The sequence below is a fragment of the Talpa occidentalis genome, unplaced genomic scaffold (genome assembly GCF_014898055.3).
Source record: "Talpa occidentalis isolate TD23 unplaced genomic scaffold, MPIMG_talOcc4v2.1 talOcc4.4, whole genome shotgun sequence".
NCBI classification, from domain to species: Eukaryota; Metazoa; Chordata; class Mammalia; order Eulipotyphla; family Talpidae; genus Talpa; species Talpa occidentalis.
Window position 1 is genome coordinate 49,805,175 of NW_023604295.1, and position 17,321 is coordinate 49,822,495.

General features: G+C 39.3%; 1 protein-coding gene and 1 long non-coding RNA gene across 5 annotated transcripts in view; one reads left to right on the top strand and one right to left on the bottom strand.

Annotated features, from left to right (window-relative positions):
* The window catches only part of LSAMP (limbic system associated membrane protein), a 615,816-nt gene that overhangs the window by 484,046 nt on the left and 114,449 nt on the right, over positions 1–17,321 (top strand). The window lies entirely within an intron of this gene.
* LOC129146739 (uncharacterized) overlaps positions 9,708–17,321 on the bottom strand; it is a 39,746-nt gene continuing 32,132 nt past the window's right edge. For both annotated transcript variants that reach the window (XR_008553864.1, XR_008553863.1), the window contains exon 3: positions 9,708–9,729. This is a non-coding gene — a long non-coding RNA (uncharacterized LOC129146739). The remainder of the gene's footprint in view (positions 9,730–17,321) is intronic.

Here is a 17,321-nt window from a genome sequence, read left to right on the forward strand (position 1 = left end):
CCAATTGCCCTCTTAGAAAAGCACAAATTTAACTTGGCAGGCCTGGCCAAGTTGGGAAGCCTGGCGCTTCCCAGTACTTCTCTAGACTTAGATCACTCTCTTCTGTGACTTCTGTGTTCCAACCCACCTTGACTACTGCTACTTCCTTTGCTCACTGCAATACCCCCACGTTAGTTTTTCCTTCTTCCCCCAAAACATTGAAAAAATTGCTGAATGGTAAGTTCGATTTCACCTCCTTCTTTTAACAGGCAGGCATCTCCTCTCTCCCTACACACCCACTCTTCAGCATGGAGGTATTTGTGTCATGCTTTATCTCATCATTGGAATTGAATTGTATCTCTTCAATTTATGATTCCGTAGACCATCTCTAGCTATTATATTTTTATCATACATTAGTCTTTTTTATATGGTAGTATTTTTTAAAAATCATCTATACTTATATTTTTCTCATGACTTCATTTTCTGGAGAAATATTCATTCAATTAAAAATGTTTTCTGATTGCTAACAAGGCACAAGACACAGGATAAATAAGAAGGATAACCAAGGAAAAATTACTAAATCTATGATATGAGAATAGCCTTAGTATCTCCCTCCTTAGTTGTTATCAGGTTTAAATTAACATAGTCAGTGACAGGTATTTCATTATGAACTTATTCCTAACTTATTGTTACCAAAGCATTTTCTTAATAATGTCATCATGGTTCAACAGTTTTCACTTTCTGCCTTATATTATCTGTCTATACTTTAAGTTTATATCTTTCCCCATCAATCATTGTAAACTGCTGAATTCTACTATCTGCTCTGCCTCATCACTGAATCCCCCACATCGCCCAGCTCAGTGTGAGGTATATATTATTCGCTGTGTCTTAGGTTTGCTCCTATAAATTTTGGAGACAGATAAAACTGCGTTAAAAATCTTCACTCTGGGGTCTCCCTGGTGGTGCAAGGGTTTGGGCACCACACTATAAGTCAATCTACAGCCTCTGCAGCACCAGTTCGATCCCCGGCCAACCAAGGAGCAACCCACATGGCACAACAGACCTCTCCTGATTTGCCCACTGCTCCCCTCACCAGTGTGTTTCATTCTGTCTGCCTGTTCTGTTCCCTGCTCTGTCTCTGGTGAATCCTCTCACCCCCCCACATCTCTGGTCTGTACCGCAGCTCTTGTGTTCACAAATAAATCTTTAAAAAAAATCTCCACTATTCCTCTTACTAATAGTTTTGGAGCAAGTTAAACATTATTTCTATACCTCAGTTTCTTTTTTAATGACCTTATAGTGATAATAATTCCTCTCTTGTGGGGTTGTTGTCAAGTAAAGCAGTCATGAGTGATAGAGGACTATGTATAGACTGAGCTAAGTGCTCAAAAATGTATCTACTTGTTATATGATCTCAAGAAAGACTCACACAATATCTAAATTCAACATCACATCGAGCATTTGCATAGGAGATTCCGCCCATAATTTTAAAGGTGGGTGGTGCCAAGGAGACAGGAGAGACATAGTTAGGGGGTGGTGTGTTCTCAACAGGACTGTCTCTGGTCCAGGAGCTCATTTGTACCTGCAGTCTGACCCTGTGCCTCAGAGCATAAGAATAACTTTGATCCACCCTTCTGACACTGATTTCATTCTTCTCTTTGTGAAACAATCTCATTAGAGAAATTGTGCTGCTGAGAAAGCAGGTCACTCAGCTGGGAGCAGGCAAAGAAAGTCTTGTTCGGCTTAGCCATGACCTCCATGAAGAGTGAAGTGTTAGTGAGGGGCCCTGGGATTTGCAGTGTGGCATGGCCAAGGCTTTTACCAGAGGCTGCTGGGAGTCTGAGCAGAAGGAAGAGTAATGAAGGGGTTGACTGAACTGCTGCTGTGGGTGTTAGCATCAATTCTCTCCTCCTGGTTAGTAATGAGCTCTCTCCCCATCTGTTGGGAAATCCCGATGGAAAGAGGAAGCAGGGTGTCACTGAGGGTGATACTGGCAGTGATATATTTAGAATAAACACCCAACTGGTTTGCTCATCATCTGCAGTCAACATTGACCTTATCACATTTTCTGTAAGAACAGAAGAGTTCATTTAAAAAACCAAGACTTGCTTTGATTTCAGACTCTCTTTTCATCAAATTCATATATTTTTTTGTCTTCTCATCTTTATAAAGTGTAATAGCTAAACGAGAAATAAACTTTAGCAGAATATGCCATTAAGACATCCAGACTCACATCCTCTTGCCACGTATTCAGACATGTGGATCAGATGACCTACCCTCCAAGATGCCACTTATGGCATGGGTGTCAGGGGGACAAACTGCCAAAGTCAGAAGTCCCTGCTAATTTCCCTTTTATCTCAAGAAGTGGGAAATGCAAAGGTTAGCACCTAAGCCATCAATGAATTATTTCACTGAACTTTAAAGTCAGTCAAACTGACTGGTTTGTTGGATTGTGGACTGTGTAGTGATCCAGTTAAGAAGTAAAGATAATAAATGATAGCACATTCAGTTGGGAGAGTGTTTCTTCCTTCATATAATTCTCCTTTTACCTACAGTTCCTTGGCTTTCCCAGTCGTTTTCCCTAGGAATGTGCTGTCTGAGTGACCAGAGACAACTCTTTTCCTCATAGCAAAATAGCTTACAATAGCCATGACATTACTCTTGAAACTCCCAGTACCCCCTCCCCTCCCAGAGGAGAAACTTAGACAATAAAAGAGAAAAGCAACCATCTAGCTCTGTGAGACATAATAGATGCATATTAGGTGTTTATTATTTCCTTTTAAATCTAGAGTTACAAGGTTAAAAGGTTGAATTCTGACTCAAAAAATTAAACCTGTATCTTTTTTTTTTTTAAATCTTTTTATTTTTTTTTTTATAGAGGCCTGTTTTTTTTATTTTATTTATTTATTTTGTTTGTTTGTTTTGTTTATACATGCACTGGGTACAGTCAGAAGCGCGGGAGGGTGAGAGAATTCACCAGAGCCAGAGCGGGGAGCAGTGCAGGCAGAAGGACCGAAGTACACTGCTGAGGGGAGCAGCGGGCGGCAGGAGAGGTCTGCGCGCCATGTGGGATCCTCCACCGGTGGCCGGGGAGCAGCCGGGGATCGAACCGGCACCGCAGAGGCCGCGGGCGGCTTCGCAACCCAGCGCTCAACCGCTGCGCCACCGGGGAGGCCCTAAACCTGTATCTTTTTTAAATTCAGGTAACATTGGTCTACAATGGTGTTTGTGTTTTAGAGATACAGGATCTCCCCCTTCAGGTGTTGTTACCACACCGCACCCATCACCAAAGCACCCACAGTCCTCCACCATAGTAGATGTGCTTAATTTTAACTGGATCTTTTTTTCTTTATACATCATGCATCATCTCTGACTGTAAAAATGTTTGGGGGTTAGTGTTGGAATGTCATCCTAAGATACTGGTTTTATAGTTAACCATATAAGTAACCATTTCCCTATTCTAAATTTGGTACTGGTAGGTCCCAATACTTCATAAGACCTATTTTATTTGTCACTCAAAATTTTACATTTACACTTAGCATTTTAAAATCAGATTCCTGTCTTCCCCCAAAATCCTTGATTTCCATTAAGCTATTAAACCAATTATACTTCTCACAGTTACATATTTGCCCAGGAAATTTGGTATAAGCCTTTTTTAAAACCCACATTTGTTGGTCAAAGGACATTTATATCAATATACCCTCTTCACATCTTCATTGTGAGCCACTGGGATTGTCTTCTTTTGTTTTTGCCTCCTCCAAGAGCTCAGTGAGTTTGTATCACTGGTGGTGTTAAATAAGTACCTCTTGAATTAATTAATAATTGGAGAAAGGAAGCAAATATCAGTGCAATGTGGAAACTAAAGTGGAATGGACCAGAGATACCCAGATTCTTTCACTGGATTGAGAATTGCTAAGTAAACTCTTTCCTGGTTTTATTTAATGTTAATGTATCATTTATGCATTTTGTTATTCAGCAAATATTTACTGAGCATAAACTATATGTTCAGTACTTTACCATTCATGGGGGATGCAATTTCAAACAAATCAACAAAAATGAATCCTCACAGCCCTTCTGAACTTTCTAGTGTAAGGAAGTGTTATGAGAAGACAGATAATCAATTAAACATAGTAAAATTATAAAGCATATTATCAAATAACAATGACATGAAAAATTTGGAGCAAAATAATGGTCTTAGCAGAATGTGGAGATGACAAGGTTGCTGTTTTAAATAGGGTTGTCAGAGTCAGACTTGAAACAGGGGACGAGAGTGGCGTTGGAAAGAAGATCTTCCCAGACAGAAAGTACAGCCAGTCTATAGCCGTGAGGTGGAGTGAGACTGGTGTGTTTAAAGAAGAGCAGGAAGGCCACTGAGGCTGAAGAAATATGAGCAGCAGCAATAATAGCAAGGGAAGAAAGACATGAGGCCAAAGTGTTAAGGAAAGGGGGAATGCAGGTCCTTTTTATCAGGAATGAAATAATATATAAGCTTGTTGAGGGAGGGTGAGGGGGAATGGGGGAGGGGAGTTCTTTCTTTCTTTAAGATAGAAAGGCTTTCTGGGAGCTGATGGCCAGACAGTGAGCTGTTATGTGGGGGAAGCACACAGGGAGGAGAAAGTCACAGAAAACAGTAGATTACAAATGCTCACACAGATCTCTCAATGCACATCTGTTATTTCAGAGTGTTGTGAATATTTCAACAAGTCAGCTGCCATAGCCAGCTTCCCTGCAAGCTGTTTCTTTCCAGCGTGCTCTAGCTCCTTCTTAACTCTACTGTCTTTTATGCCATATATCCCCTTGTCTTCTTCTTCATTGTCTATTTATTCTTTGTGATTGGTAAGAAACTTTTGAGATCAACCCTCTATCTAATGTATGTTTTCCCCCAAAGCATCCTCAAAAATTTGGCCAACTAGCCTCTGCTTTGAACATTTTCCCCTTACGTAGTAGTGCCCGTCATTCTGTCAGTCAAGCCCTTAACCAACCACAAACATTCACGCATACATGTATCTACTCGTTAATTGAAGTATTTAAATACTTGTTGAGCATTTATGATTTCCCAATCTTTATTCTAAACTGTGGATATGCAATAGGAATAAGACAGTCACTGTTCTTATGGAACCTACAGTCCAGAGGCAGAGACCAATAAACAGATAAATCAATTTTTAGGTCAGGATAAGTACATTGAGAAAAAAAAGTACGGCAAAGAGAGAGTGGAAGACGGGCCACACTGGCTTACAACACTACATCTGATTCAGATGTATAGGGTCACACCTCTTCAGACCTATGTTACCACACACACCCCCACCAAGGCAACGATTATCCTCCAGCATAGTCCATTTGATCTCCTTCCCCACTTTTCTCCCCAGCCCCTGTAGCCTCAATTCTATAGTTATATTTCTAGGATTTGTTTTGTCTTTTCCTTGGTCTGGTTTCTCTATATTCCACATATGAATGAAATCTTCCAGTCTTCTAATCTTTGTCCTTCTTCAGGCTAATTTTGCTTAGCATAATGGCCTCCAGTTCCACTCATGTTGTTGCAAATGGCCATATTTCATCTTTTTTTTATATATTTGTGTGGTGTCCCACTGTGTGTACATATCAAATATTCTTAATCCACTCATCTATCTCTGGACACTTGAAAGATGGGCCTATTTTGGACCTTAGTGAAATGAGAGAGCAAAGTTTTCAGAAGACTGGAGAATAATGATCCAGGCAAGTCAATTGGTCCTGAGACAAAAAACTAACCATCTTAGCACATGCCAAACAACAGTTGTTCTTCTAATGCACACCATCATCACTTGGGAGCAGCTCAGAAATCCAGAAGTGCACCTCCGCAAGACTTGGATCCAAATTTCCAGAGATCAGAGCTAAGAATGCCTGACTTTTCAAAAGTATCCATCAAATGTTCAGCCAGGTTTGAGAACCACTGCACTAGTGATCCAGCTCTGAACAGAGCAAACATTTTCACAATTATGGAACTATGTGACTAAGCTTTTAATGCTACACACTTATGTATGCGGATACTCATTTAAAACTCATTTCTCTGTAACTTCCTGTCCTCTATGTTTACATCCTCTGGGACTACAAAGAAGTTCAATCACAGTTGCATGTTCTCAGTCTTTCAGATATTTTTGGAAAATTCTTGTTCTTATGAGTTCCCTTGATCCTCTTGTAGGAGAGGTTTCAGACCCCTTATCATCCCAGTTACTCAGCTTTCAATGTGCATCAAGTGCTCATACTCCTTTTTAAAAAAGTACAGGACCCCAAATTAGCATAGCACACCCTCATGGTCCTGGAGGCAGCCTCTCCTCATCTCCCGGTTGCACATTCCCTCCTCTATCTCACACAGTAGGTCAGCAAATTCCCATGAAGGTTTTTCTTTTTAATACACACTACAATCTACTTTGATTCTTCTCCTTATTTTCTTTATATCTTATGTACTTGCCTTTTATGTTGTTCAGTTCTCTTTCACTGGCTTCCCCTTGGGACCTAACATCTCTGCAAAATGCATAGTTTAATGGTTAGATGCATCTGTTGTCTTATAAAGCCCCTCCCATTGATTCAGCCTCTCCTCTTTTGTTTCCCTGCACTATGCACGTCAACATCTTCTATTGATTTCCAAATAATAATATTCAGAAAAATGTTGATTGACCCAATTAACTGGAACACTCAATCAGTGGCATTCCACTTTCAGAATAAAAAGAGAAACTTTAAATAAATGAGCCAATAACTGAGAGTTTAATTAAGAAGAATTTTCAAGGTGGGTTTCAGGGTCAGTTTACATTAGCTGTACTCTGAAAACATCTGCAAGATCCCTGATCCTTAATGTTATACAGGTTGCAATTTTCAAAACAAATCTTTTCTTTATCATGATATTGAATACTTACTAAAGCAGGCAGGCCCTTTTCTCATGTTTATGGATCCAGGAGCAAAAGTGCAAATGCAGACCCATGACTCTTAAAAAACTAATAATAACTTCTAACTCACAAAATTGTTTGAACATGGTTTGGAAACCAAATTTAAATTAAGATTCTTGGGCATCTCAGAGTTCTGTGCCAGCATGTGTCAGAAGATAAATCCTGGATCCTGGTATACAGCTCATCCTTTTTATCTCTCCACACTTAGCTTTTTCTTCATAGCACAAGCAGCATTGTGAACACAAGTGTGTGTGGTGGGTATGTGCCCAAGCTCCATACATATTCCCCAAAAAGAAATACTGCACACGCCTCTGACATGACCCACTTCCAAGGAATGAACTGGGAAAGAAGGCCAGGCAGAGGCTGGAAGAAGAAAAGGATCTACTTGGGCAGGGGGATGGGGGTCCTCTATCCCTATATCATGGTCTAGAATGTTGTTGAGTAAATCCTGGCTGTGTGAGACATGGCCCATGGGTCCTATAGATACCTCATATCAGGAGGAGAATGGCCAGATCAGAGTCAAATGGAGTATATCAGTATATCAGATAATCCAAATTAGTTAATCTAGCCTGATTCTATGCATAGGATAGTACTGAAAGAAACGTAAGACTATGTTTTAAAAGGCTTTTCCTTACAAACATTAAGTCAAATAGGTCCCTAGTTAATGCCAGTTTGACCCAACATTTATTTATACATAATTTCTAATGTCTTTTTTAAAAAGTATGTCATATTCCCATACAGTAGCTTCCTAAGAGACTCAATTCTGTAAGACAACAAAAAACTTCATAAGCCTACGTAATGTAAAATGAAATAATCTTTCAAAATTATGTGCCATCCTAAATCACAATGATGCAATGCCTTCTCTCTCCCTTGAAGACTCAGTAATTTTAGATATGTTACTTTCCCATCTGGTAAATGAGATGGCAATGTTTGGGCAATCTCCAAGTTCTAATTTCAGTGTTGCCTCTGCCATGCTTATGTATTCCCTGTTCTAGAACCATCCAGAAAAATTCATTGGCATTTCAAGCTTATTGATGGCTGAAAATTTTAGTTGAGACCAAAAAATTCAAATTAGGAAACAACAAAATTGTAGCACTTCTTGAAAAATATGAAACTGAATCAGGTTTGCTAAGCATTCAGAGGAAATAGCATGTTTATCCTATACAATTCAATTGATCAATTTTTTTTTCTTTAAAGATGTGTATATTTATGTATACAAGAGCTGGGGTACAGGCTAGAGGTGTGGGGAGGGGGTGAGAGGATTCACCCGAGACAGAGTAGAGTACAGAACAGGCAGACTGACTGAAACACACTGCTGAGAGGAGCAACAGGCAAGACAGGAGAGGTCTACCGCACCATGTGGGCAGATCCCTGGCTAGCCAGGGATTGAATTTGTGCTACAGAGTTTGTTGGTAGCTTCATAGTGCTGTGCCTAACCTCTTGCACCGCCAGGGATGCCTTCAATTGGTCAACTTTATTTTTTAAGATTTATTTATTTATGCATACAAGAGCTGGGGTACAGGCCAGAGATGCGGGGAATGGGGGGTGAGAGGATTCACCAGAGACAGAGTGAGGAACAGAACAGGCAGATGGACCAAAATACACTGCTGAGGGGAGCAGTGAGCAAGTCAGGAGAGGTCTGCTGTGCCATGTGGGTTGCTTCCTGGACAGCTAGGGATCGAACTGTTGCTACAGAGGCTGCAGATTGCTTCATAGTATGGTGTTCAACCCTTTGCACCACCAGGGAGGCCCCTCAATTGGTCAATTTTTAATAATCACTTCATGTCAGTCACATTGGAAGGTGCTGGACAGAAAATATGGAAGATAGGTATCTGGTATTTTAGGTAGTGACCCTTTCCTGAGGATGTTTGGAGACAGATAATGCTGAAACCTATTATAATATGATGTGATGTAGATTCTAATGTAAAAGTTAAGAAAGTGTTATGAATATTTTAGAAGAGGGAATTTTTCTCTGGTTACCCACAATGAACATGACATTGAAGCTTCTTCTAGAAAACTAAATAGGAGTGCACAAAGTGGAAAATAAAGGAATGGCTATTCTAGGCAGAAGAGACAAGAGACTTGGAAGTAGACTGTGTTCCAGAAACAGTATGCATTTTCAGTAAAGTAGAAGATAATATGGCAATAGTAGTAGACAATGGCACATATTAAGCGAACACTATAGAACAGAATATATACCTACCACTTTACATAGGTTGTTTTGATTAAGAAATATAGAGGGGTGATATCAGCAAGATGATTTTCCTGCAGAAACACCAATTTAATGGCAGATGGAGTAAAATACCTTTATAAAATTGCAGAATCCAGTTAAGAAGTTTCAAGGGCCTCCCCAGTGGTGCAGCGGTTGAGCGCTGGACTGCAAAGCTGCCTCTGCAGCCTCTGCAGCGCCAGTTCAGTCCCTGACCACCGATGATGGTCCCACATGGCACGCAGACCTCTCCTGCCATGCCCACTGCTCCCCTCAGCAGTGTACTTCATCTGTCTGCCTGTTCTGTTCCCCGCTCTGGTTCTGGTGAATTCTCTCACCCTCCTGTGCTTCTGACTATACCCAGTGCTTGTATAGATAAATAAATAAATTTTTTAAAAAAAGAAGTTTTGATACTACAGGTGAAAAGAAAGCCAATAATAACAGTTGCATTAAGGCAGGTTAGAAGAGAAATTTACTTTACCCACCCTTGTCCCAAGCTAACAGCTTAATATTAGGAGAGGTCACCACCTATAACTTCTCCCATGGGGACATGAGAAAAGTGAAATATGCATCCAATGTTCTGGCTTTTCAGAGGACGACATGTGGGTTCCTATCTTGCGCCACCTGGAAAAGAGAATGGGCATAGTTTGGATGCCTCAAAGTCACTGAGAATATTCTACCAATAACAACAAAATATACATTCTTCTCAAGAACACAATTCAAAAGAATTGAAATCAAGTTCCCCAAGAGATATCCATAGCTTCATGTTCATTGAAGCAGTATTCATAATAGTGAAGCGATATAAACAACCTAAGTGTTCACTGACATATGAATGGATAACAAAAATGTGATACATTCGTATAATGGAATATTATTCAACCATTGTAAAAGAAAGAGCTCCTGTCATATGCTATCATGTAGTTGAATCTTGAAGACAATATGTTAGGTAAAATAAGCCAGCCACGGAAGGACAAATACTGTATGTCCCCACTTACATGAAGTATCTAATGTGGTTAAATCCATAGAAACAGAAAGTACAATGGTGATTGACAGGAACTGGGGGAGGGGCAGGTGGGAAGTTGCTGTCCAATGAGTACAGACTTTCAGTCATACAAGATAAAAATATTCTGGAGATAGGCTGTGCAGTGATAAAACAATGTGCTGTACTTAATAGCACTATTATACACCTAAAAAAAAAATCTTGAAGGTAAATCTGATTTTATGTGTATTTACCACTATGCTTTTTTTAAAGACTTGAAATCACCCTCAAATATGTATCTATCTCTAATTTTGCAGATGAGAATCCTGAAGTTTAGCTCAAATCTTTATCAGGTCTAGCAGGTGATGAAGTTGTGATCTAAACCCAGTTAGACTCCAGGGTGATTTGTACGACTATGCTACTTTCTCCTCTTTCTCTTAAATGAGTTTTAAAAAGTATGTTATAAAGTATCTCATATACTCATATGCCTTGTTAAGGAGTTGGCATTTTTCAAAAATCATTGACTCTCCAGATTGAAAAAAACTTGAGAGAGAGAGGAAAGAGGAAAAAGGAGGGTAAGAAAAAGAGAAGAAGAGAGATTTCCATGCATAAATTGAAATACAGTGTGCTATACATGATATATATGAAAGGCAGGCAGTTTTCTTTTTCAGACAAAGATGATTGTAGCTCAGCTAATTTTTCAATGCTGTATTTGACCACTACAGAAAATCCACCCACTTCAATCTATTATTAGTCTATCTTTTGTAAACTAGAGTTTCTGTAGAAATTGAGAGGTTAGGGAAAAAATAGCAAAACTTATTTTGTAGCATTTTCAGGCATAGGAAGGAAAGATGTAAACCAAGGAAATACTACTCACATTTTAAGCATCTCATTCACTCATTTACAAATAGTGCACCCCATATATCCATACACATGTGAATACACCCAAGCCAAAATACCCCTATAGAAGTCACACTCACACATACACACACACACACACACACACACCCCTCACAATCATACCCCATCTGAAACAGCACTCTAGGATTAGAGTGCAAAAACGGTGTTGGCCACAAAACTCTAACCTATGATAATGTAATAAGACAGTTATATCCTTCTTTCTCAGCTCATCTGGTCCAGCTATTTTAACTATATGTATTTTAACTATATGTATTTTAATTATATGAGTCTAGTAAGCACAATAAAGGTCACCTGAAACATTTTCCCTCAGGGCTAAACAAACCCAGGTGTATAGAAATAGGATTCTCAATGGATCATGTTGGCATTTAATTTCTAGATTCAGGAAGCTAAATTTAGAATATCCTATTGAAAACCCAGCATCCAGCAGGACAGTTGAAAGGGGGTTTTGGGTGGGAAAATAAAAATTTTTAAGTGCTGTTTGGTCCATCATCTAGGAAGTAGGGCAGCATCACTTCTTTTAGAGACGATAATTCACCTCTCCTCACCTATCCCTGGAGACAGTATAGATCATGTTAGATTAGGAGATTAAATGAGATAATGCATCTAAGAAGTTTAACACAATGGTTGACTTGTAGAAGGTACTAAATCAATGGAAGATTGTATCTAATTTGGTCAAATTTAACTCATTAAAAGCTACTTTTGAAGCAGTTAAGTGTCCCACCTCATCATTTTGAACTACAGGTACCATGAAAGTGAGGATGAAATGGATCCTTTTGGGTCTTGTTCTTAACCTAAAAATAAAGCCATCTGGGGATTTGCGGGAAGCCAAGCAGCTGCTGAGAACAGCAGTTCATCATGGCCTGGCCAAAGCCACAGTAAGGGACAGAGTAATTGAGCTGACTGTAGGGCCAGTTCCTGGGCCTTTCATCACAGCCTTGCCAGTAGGAGACTGATGTAGGTAGGAGTCTTAGCCAGAGACAAAATAAAAAGCCCTCCCCCCACCTCAATACTTAACAGACTATCCTAAGAGGTTATCATGATCTCTCAAAGTGTTACTTGAATGATTAAATCTGGATTTGTTTTCCTGAAGAAACATGTAATGTCCTCCCAGATAACATCATTCATTTCTCAGCTTCAGGACAAATCTTGATTTCAGTTGCTTTTTTGTTTGTTTTCACCACAGCTAGGGAGAATAATCCCTAACCTTTGCATTGCCTGGAATACTTGATCTTATCCAAGACATATGCTAGTAATCTCCCTACATAAGAATTCACCAATAGACCTGGGGTCTTAATGGCATTCAAAGCATAAAACCACTTCTTTGTCCCCTGCTAAGAGTCAGTGACCACTGACCTGAACTATCAGAGAGGCGGAGAGGTCAGCAGATAAAAATGTGCAGCTGAACCCTCCGTTGCCCATAGCCACAGCATTGGCCCTGGGCTCTACATGGCTTCAGGCAGCTCTCACTGAACAGCACTTGCATTTTGAAGACTACATCAATTTGGAACAGGAGGTGCTTTTAGGAAATAATAATATATAATTAAAATCTCTCTGATGAACAGAGATAATTTTTATATTCAGGGAAGCTGCCGAAGCAGCAGATTTTTAGTCATTAGCATATTTGCAAGGTTAATGTACTGTACTTAATAAAGTAAATAAAGTGTTTTATAATTTTTCAGGCAAGTTGTAAAAAGGGAAAAGTGAAGAAAATTCCTTTCCATTTTGAATATCTGGCAGACATCAGATTAACCCTTCTTACAACCAAGGTGTTATTCTTGTTTAGAGCATGCTTTCAGATATGTATTTGTTATGAGGAACTTGATAAAGAGGCCAGTTATCTTTAAAGAGTGTTTGGTGCAATGAGGAGAAATGAAATAAATGGGTAAGAGAATATGAAAAAAAAAATAGTGACCTTTTGGGATGGTGGTGTATAGTTCTTCAGGATAGGAAATAAGTAAATGGGAAATATCAGGAAGGGAGAGTAAGTAATACTTTGGGAGCTACTACTGGAAAACTGACAAGGAAGGAAGGACTGAGATACTGATTTTGTTGCTACAAAGGGTCTTTGATCCCTGTTGGAGCATTTTACCAAAGAAGTCAGCAACAATATATGAGCAAAGGCACCTAATAAACAGTCAACTAAGGTTGGAGAACCAAAGGGTTGGTGGCAAATTAGAAGTATGAAAACAATTGTTCAGGGCTTGGCCAAGTTGTTGAGGTTTTTTTTTTTTTTTTAATGTCCTGGTTCGGTTGTCATCTAAACATTTTATTTTTACCTCAAGTTTCCTAACCTAGGAAATATATGAAACCATCCAGTAAGTTACTGTGTGTCTTGGGATGTAATCATCTGCAAGCCTCAGGCAAGTTTCAGGAAATCATTAGCGGAGGCCCTTGTTCCTATTTTGGTGTTTTGCAAAACTATGAGTCTCTTCCTTGACTTTTTAATAATATACGTATTAGGGATCTCATTCATAGAAACATCAAGTAACCCTTTATAAGGAGAATATTTCCACTTCTTTTCTATGCCACTAGTTTCTATCCTTATCTTCCCCAGTCTTCCAAAAATAACAAGGCATGCATGCAATTTGTATAATGCTCTGAGGATGGACAGAAGGAGTTGGATGTGCTTTCTTACCTTGAGAAAGTGACTTAAAATCTCACAACTCTAGTTTCTCTTCTGCCATATGAAAATGGTATCTATTTCATCAGATTATTGTCATGAGAAACAAATGAAATTTGATTCATCTATTTCCTCATATCCTAGAACTAATTGCAAGTTCCCTCTATCAATTAAAATGCCTGGACAGTGGGGGCGGAGCAACATGGCGGCGAGGAGACGCTGCGAGTAAGATCTCCCATTAAAAAAAGTTAATAGGGAGGAAAAGCGGCAGGTCCCAGTGAGAACTGGGACACGGAAGATAAACGGACGACTCCAGCAAACTGCCCGAAGAAGAAAGTTGCCATAAAAGAGGACGAGAAGGGAGGGAAGCGCAGAACCCTGCTCCCCTCCCCCGCCCACAAAGTCAGCACTCTCCGACCGGCAGAGAGGAGGAAACAACAAACCAAAACGGCCAACAAGAAAAACGGACACAGCAAGCGGGACTGTGAGTGGAAAGGAACTATTGCAGCCACCACACCCCGTGAACGGGAGCTGAGGCGAACCCTGCAGGATCCGCAGCGGAGGTGAGCTCCAGGCGCCATTAAAGAGAGCCCCGCCCCCCAGGAGGAGACCAGCACCAGCACACAGCCCCGGCCGCCCGGCTGCTTGAAACTGACAGATGACTCCTGGAAGAACCAGAGTGGAACAGAGAAGCCCACCCAAGATGCCGGCCAGTCCCAACAACACAGTGTCCCAACGCATACGGCAAATTAGAAAACAGACAGTAGGGAGGAGAAGAACCACACGCAACCTAGCAACTCTCCAGAGAAAAAGCACACCACAAAAAGAAAGCCAGCCCCCAGATTGCAAAGACAATAACTTGGAAGAATTTCTGAGCCTTCCAGAAAGAGAATTTAAAATTGCCGTGATTAAAAAACTGACAGAAGTCATAAAGGAAAACAATGATAAGGGAAAAATAATCAACGATCAGAAGAATGCAATTGAGTCCCTAGAGAGGGAAAACAATGGTCAGAAGAAAGAAATTGAGTCCCTAAAGAGGGAAGTAAAAGAAATGCAGGAGATCAAAGAATTAATGGAAGAACTAAAGAATTCTGGGAAAAGCAATGAAAGCAGAATAGATGAAATGGAAGAACGAATAAGTAATCTTGAAGACACAGAAATAAAAAGAACCAAAACAGAAAAGGAAAGAGAAGTACGAAGGAAAAAGAACGAAGAAAGACTTCGGGAACTATCTGACTCCATGAGGAAAGGAAATATAAGAGTTATAGGAATTCCAGAAGGAGAGGAGAGAGATGTAGGAACAGAGAAAATATTCAAAGAGATAATTGAAGAGAACTTCCCAAATGTGAAGAAGGAGCTGAAAATTGATATACAAGAAGCAAGAAGAACACCAAACTTCCACGACGAAAGGAAAAATACAGCAAGACACATAATAGTAAAGCTCCCAAGAATCCAGGACAAGGAAAAAATAATGAAGCTGGCAAGAGGGAAGAAACAGATAACATTCAAAGGAAAACCAATCAGGCTGACATCAGACTTCTCCGAAGAAACACTACGGGCAAGGAGAGAGTGGAGGGACATAGTCAACAGACTCCAAGAAAACAGATGCCAACCAAGAATACTCTATCCCGCAAAGCTCTCCTTCCTCTTTGAAGAAAGAATATGGACCTTCCCAGACAAACAGAAACTCCGGAATTTCATTGCAACTAAACCCCCACTCCAAAAAATACTACAAGGAGTCCTAAAGCCAGAACCTCAGAGGGACGAATAACAATGAAAGAAGGCCAAAAAAAAAAAAAAAAGTTATTAAAAGAATAAATAAATAAAATCAAAGGAAAGACAAACACAATGGCAAATACAGATGTTAACATATCAATATTAACTCTAAATGTAAATGGACTAAACTCTTCAATAAAAAGACACAGAGTGGCAGCCTGGATTAAGAAACAAAACCCAACCTTTTGCTGTCTCCAGGAAACACATTTAGCTACAAAAGATAAAAATAGGCTCAAAGTTAAAGGATGGAAAACAATCCTACAAGCAAATGGACCAAAAAAGAAAGCAGGAACAGCTATACTTATATCAGATAAAACAGATTTCAAACTCAAAAAGATAAAAAGAGACCCCAATGGTCACTACATTATGATCAAGGGGACAATACTTCAAGAAGAAATAACACTCATTAACATATACTCACCAAACGAAGGAGCACCAAAATATATCAGACAACTGTTGTCCTCTCTGAAAACAGACATCAGAGAAAACACATACGTAGTGGGAGACTTCAACACACCACTATCAACAATGGATAGATCAACAAGACAAAAAATAAGTAAAGAAACCAAAGCTCTAAATAAGGACCTAGAGCAATTAGGCTTAACAGACATCTATAGAACACTAAACCCCCAAAAAACGGAGTACACATTTTTCTCAAGCGCACACGGATCATTCTCCAGGATCGATCACATACTGGGGCACAAGACAAACATCAACAGATACACCAAGATTGAAATCATATCAACCATCTTTTCTGACCATGAAGGCATCAAACTAGAAATAAACCATAAAAAGAAGGCAAGGAACTTTCCTACCTCATGGAGATTAAAAACCACACTACTGGAAGACCATTGGACTAATGAGGAGATCAAAGAAGAAATTAAAAAATTTTTTGAATTGAACGACAAGGAGGACACTAATATCCTAAATGTATGGGATGCAGCAAAAGCAGTAATAAGAGGAAAATATATAGCAATAGAAGCTCACATCAAGAAACAAGAAAGAACGCAAAGAAACAACCTCATCTCGAAGCTCAAAGATCTAGAAAAAGAACAACAAAAAAACCCCAAAACCAGTAGAAGAAAAGAAATAATAAAAACCAAAGCAGAAATAAATGAAATTGAAACTAAAAAAACAATCCAAAAGATCAATGAAACCAAGAGCTGGTTTTTTGAAAAAATCAATAAAATAGACAAACCCCTAGCCAGGCTCACAAAGGAAAAAAGGGAGAAAGCACAAATAAATAGGATCATCAATGAAAGAGGAGAAATCATAACGGACACAGCAGAAATCAAAAGAATAATCAGTAACTACTATGAACAGTTATATGGAAACAAGTTTAACAATCTAGAGGAGATGGACAAATTCCTACAACTCTACAATCACCCAAAGCTAGATAAAGAAGAAATAGAACACCTAAACAGACCAATTACAATTAGCGAAATTGAAATGGTAATAAAAAACCTCCCCAAAAACAAAAGCCCAGGACCTGATGGATTTACAAATGAATTCTACCAAACATTCAGAGACGAATTAGTGCCTATCCTTCACAAACTCTTCCAAAAAATTGAGAAGGAAGGGACAATACCAAACACGTTTTATGAAGCCAACATTACACTAATACCAAAACCGAACAAGGACAACACAAAAAAGGAAAACTACAGGCCAATCTCCCTAATGAACACTGATGCAAAAATCCTCAATAAAATTTTAGCTATCAGAATCCAACAATGTATCCATAAGATAATTCACCACGACCAAGTTGGATTCATTCCAGGGGCACAAGGATGGTTTAACATCCGAAAATCAATCAACGTTATCCAACACATCAACAAAAAGAAATATAAAAACCATATGATAATATCAATAGATGCTGAGAAAGCTTTCGACAAAGTGCAACACCCATTCATGATAAAAGCC